General features: G+C 41.0%; 1 pseudogene; it reads right to left on the bottom strand.

Moving 5' to 3' along the window:
• Nucleotides 1-568: 568 nt before the first annotated feature.
• On the bottom strand, nucleotides 569-802 carry LOC101589573 (annotated as a pseudogene).
• Nucleotides 803-4675: the final 3873 nt, after the last annotated feature.

The following is a 4675-nucleotide window of genomic DNA, read 5'->3' on the forward strand; positions in this document are numbered from 1 at the left end:
TCATATTTTATTGGATAATTTTTCTCTTAAGACTGTATGAGTTATGATTTTGTACCTGTTTTCCATTAATTTGGTCAGTTGAGTTCATTACTGGCTTGTAAATGCTCTCTTCAGCGAGTTTGTGTAGTAACCATACTTTCTTCTAATGTATTGTTTGACTTCACCTTTGTGGATATAACTGCTGAACTGAATCCTAAAATTTTTTTCATTTTTTCCCATTCCACATCCCATCTTTTATTTCTAGATAAAAATCTATTCTTTTTTTCAAGGTAGAGTTTTCAGCATCCATTTTTCTTAAGCCATAATCGAGGAAATCATGGTTAGTCTTGGAGGTTCTCTCTCTTCATCTTGTACCAAAAAAAATCCAGCAGATTTAATATTGGCATTCATCATCTGTCAATCCCTTCACAGGTCCTTGAAATGAATCGAATTTGGAATTCTCAGCATTTTCTGTATCAATAAAATAAGGTGTGGAATTAGATTTCTTCCTCGCCACACTGGACTTGTAGTCATCATTTGGACTGGGCTTACAAGATGGGGAAGTAGAGATGTTTCTTGGCCAGAGTCTCTAGCAGTACAGATGTAGAAGAAAAATTGAGACCACAAGAAGGCTGGCTGTTGACTGCAGGGCACCGTTGTCTGCCTTTGTGGCATTAGTTGGATTTGGGATAGTAGAGGTGTTCTGGGAGGTGTTACCTGAACGTACCATGGCAAAGGTTTGGTTTGAATAAATCTGCGTGGGTAGGAGCAGTGGCAGGAGCAGCGACCCCAGCTCCAGCCTAGCCACCATAGCTCTGCCCATGTCCGCGCCATCGGCACGCGGCGCTGTTGCTGGAGGCCGCGTGTTCGGAGGTCGGTCAGCTTGGGCAGGTGCAGGGAGGTCTAAAAATTTTTTCTGCATGATCAAATCTCTCTTTTTCTTATAACTTTTGGCTTTTTTATGTTGCTTCAAAAACCTTTTCATGTCAAAAACTAATAATCTAATAATTTATAATTATTAAGTTTTTATGTGTAGAATACTAATGAAAATGATAGTCTACAATAAAGTTGATGAGATAGAGGCAAATAATACAGATGAAAAAATACTCAAATACTTACAAACAAAGGTTTTTCTGAAATATTAATATATTTCTCTTCAAGTCATGGCTAAAAAAAATGCACTGTGAGATAGACCACATATTCCCTCTCTGTACCTACTTGGCAAACCATGATTTCAATACTTCATTGTCAAAGCAAAAAGAGCCTAGATGCCAAGCCACAATGAGAATGGGACCCTCTAAGGAACGTTTCAGATGCACGCAGGATTCTGAGAGAAAGAAATGTTTCTTTAGGTTCTGTGGTAAGGCGTATTATTTGTTACTACCATACGCAGAAGCTGGTCCCTACTAATATAAGCATCACATCTAAGCAGTCACATTACACTATGGGTGAAACCTGCTTTTTTGGTTACTTTCTTGTCTCCAAGACTGAAAACTCAACACCCAGACTTAAAGGAAGAGAGCTTTATTTTGACTCACAGTTTGTAGAGGATTCATTCAGTCCAGAGTCACTTGGCTCCAAGAGGGTAGTGTGGCAGAGGAGAATCAGCTCATGGCTGGGGACAGGAAGCAGAGACAACAGTCAAGGGAGGAAGAGAGAGAGACATACCCTACCAGGCCACGGCCCCAGGGACCCACCCCCTCCAACCAGGCCTCCCCTCCCAACATCACATTCAGCTGCAAACAAACTCATCAGGGATGATCCACGGATGATTATCACACTGCTGTGGTCTAGTCACCTCCCGAAGCCCCAACTGTGAGTGCAAGAGGCTTTGGAGGGACATCTAGACAAAAACTGTAACATTTGCTACATGATTTCTGAGGAATAGAAAATCACTGTCAGTAGTAATGAAGGTGAATTATTGCATGGAGGAGATTATGGATTTAAAAGTATGAGAACAAGTACAGCACACCTATTAGAGCCTAGAAACCTTATTAGGGAAGTAGATACAGTTATTCTAGAAAGGTAGAGTAGAGCTAGATGATTAATTAATATGAAAAAACTAAGATAGATGAAGACAGGTAAATCAGACAAGCTGTTCCACATGCTCTTTTCTGGAAAGGGCTCTTTGCACTTCTTGAGGAGACTTCTCCTCCAAGTGATTTATTCTGGGCATTGTGTCTGTGCAAGGTGCTCTGTATTAATGGGGGATGGGTAGGCTGCCTTCCGCTGTCGATTGCTGTCCCTCCGGCCTCAGGGGAACCACTCGTCACCTCATAGTGACTCTGATATCTACTACTGCAGAGGAGAAAAATTTTTTAGCTGCTGCAAAATATTTTCTAGTGATTTAAGGATCTAGCAGTCTACCTACTCACTGCTATAATGAGCTGTGGGGATTTTCTCTTGGATTTTGCAGGACGTGTCCTTGAATTATTTATAATGGAGCAGCCACCTGCTTGTGACGCTTTTCCATTTGCCTGGTACTCACCCGGCCTTGTCTCTCACATCACAGGCACAGTGGCACTGGCTAGTCCCGTTAGAGCTGTGCTGACCATGAGCTGCTGCACACCTTCAACATCTTTTTCCACCACAGACCATGCCTTCATTTAAGGAACTCCACCAGCAGCATTCTGAAGAGCTATACTGGTTCAATTGTTCAATTGAGTGCTGTTAACTCCAGTGCTGGGGAAAGCCTGTCTTTTCTCTTTTTTCCTGGAAGATTTGTATTTGTGAATGTATACACTTCCATCGACAAAAGATAATTTGGGTAGTGGGAAGGAGAACCAGCCCACCTGCATTCGAAGTGCAAGCCTGTGCTGGTAAACAAGATTTGTGTTCATTCTTTTCTTCTTTCACTTTTACAAAAAGAAACATTACATGTGTGGGTAGACAACAAGAGGTACTATTTGGATTCAGAAAATTGAAAACCTAGACTGCAATAAATTTTAAAAGAAAGACAGTCTCAGAGGAATTTTAATGGCTTCCCCATGTTTTAGGGGGATACTTCCGTTTTCTATTCACCTCGCAAACAGTGTTCACAAACAATGGCAAAGAATAAAAGCTATGATTTATATTTATGGACAGGTATACATGCACCCTGACCTCTGGCTGTCTCCCTCCCACCCCATATCAGGAGCAATTTGTAGAGGCTTGTCTAAATAAACATTAAGAAAGCAAGGCCACAAACTGACGGCCAAGAAAATCAATGATCTCCAGAAACAGGCAAGTGGGATCAATGAAAGAGATTAGGTATCACAAGCTCGGGTGAGGCCTTTACAGGTAAATGAGGCTTGTTCTGCCTCTGACAGGGCACTTGGCAGCAAGTTAAAAACTGCGGAGTAGCACACAGCACAAGAGTCGGCGAGACAGCTCAGTGGGTAAGCACCTTCTAATCAAGCACAGGGACCAGGGTTTGATCCCAGGCACCACTTGCCACACTGGCCCTGCCCTCAGGCTCGCTGTGCCTGCCACCTGTGATGGCTCATGCCTGTAATCCTAGTGCTGGGGAGGCTGAAAACAGGAGGATCACTAAAACTCAGAGCTGCGTTGTAAGACTCTGTACCAAATACATAAATTTAAAAAATAAAAGAAGAAGAAATGCGTAGCACATAGTCAGTGGAGGCTGCTCCAGAGTTGCAGAGACTGAGAAATGACCCCTGGATGAAAAGGACTTATGTAGAGGCCTTTGGGAATTTTCCATTTTTTTTTTTTTTTTAGCATCAACTCATATAGCTGGACAGGTGCCTGCAGGAAGGAACAGAGATGTGTGTTTCAAAACATGTCTGTTTTTGTTTTTCATTAGTTAGCTTTCTCTGGTTTTATTTATTACTCCTCCCTGGAAACAAACCAGAAAATTTAGCATTCTGTGTCCCTTTATGTGTTTGCATGTGGGCATACACACACACACACATACACACACACTTTAATATTACTTTACTGAGAGAATCTCTTATACTTAAATGCATAGTGAAAAGGTATTGGAATTGCTGCAATGCAAATTTAGCCTTTTTTCATGTGTCTTAGGAAGAAAATTCACTCACTCTTCAAACATTGGACCACTAACTTGCAAACTCAAAATGCCAACAGAACAATCAAGGATAATTACATTGTTGAATTTTCAGATTAATGCTCCTTTTATCTGTAAAAGAATGAAGAATATATATGTTCTTACAAAACAGAAATACAAAAATACATGGGAGGAAGGCAAAATAAGTTTTACCTATAAATGGAATTTGTCAGTTAGAATTTGAAAGCTCAAATCTTCACTCTGCGTAATTGCTAATTGAAAGAAAAAAACTTGGATTAATTTGCATGGGGATTTCTATTTTAGAAATGGGGAGATGGCCTCTGTCTGACAAGAATAAATTGAACAGCAAGTGAGGATAGGGATAGGAAAAACGAAAAAGTTCAATTTCCTTGAACATTAAAAGATGATTGGAATGTTAATCACCTTTAATCTAGGAACAGGGCAGACCTGAAACTAATACTTTCAGTTAGAGTAAACTGGGGAAAATATAGCATGGTTCTGTAGCTCTCCTTCTGCCTGGGCTGACTGGGTACCTCACTTTGATCAACGTGATCTGGAAGCTGTCCTGAGAGTTCTAAGGCTAGCATTATAGTTTGTGCCTAGTTTTCCCCCCAAAGCCTCATACAGTGATGCGGTAGAGGGCTTCTAGAGTTTGTGATTAATTCATGA

Source organism: Octodon degus, unplaced genomic scaffold (assembly GCF_000260255.1).
Source record: "Octodon degus isolate 3935 unplaced genomic scaffold, OctDeg1.0 scaffold00095, whole genome shotgun sequence".
Taxonomy (NCBI): Eukaryota; Metazoa; Chordata; class Mammalia; order Rodentia; family Octodontidae; genus Octodon; species Octodon degus.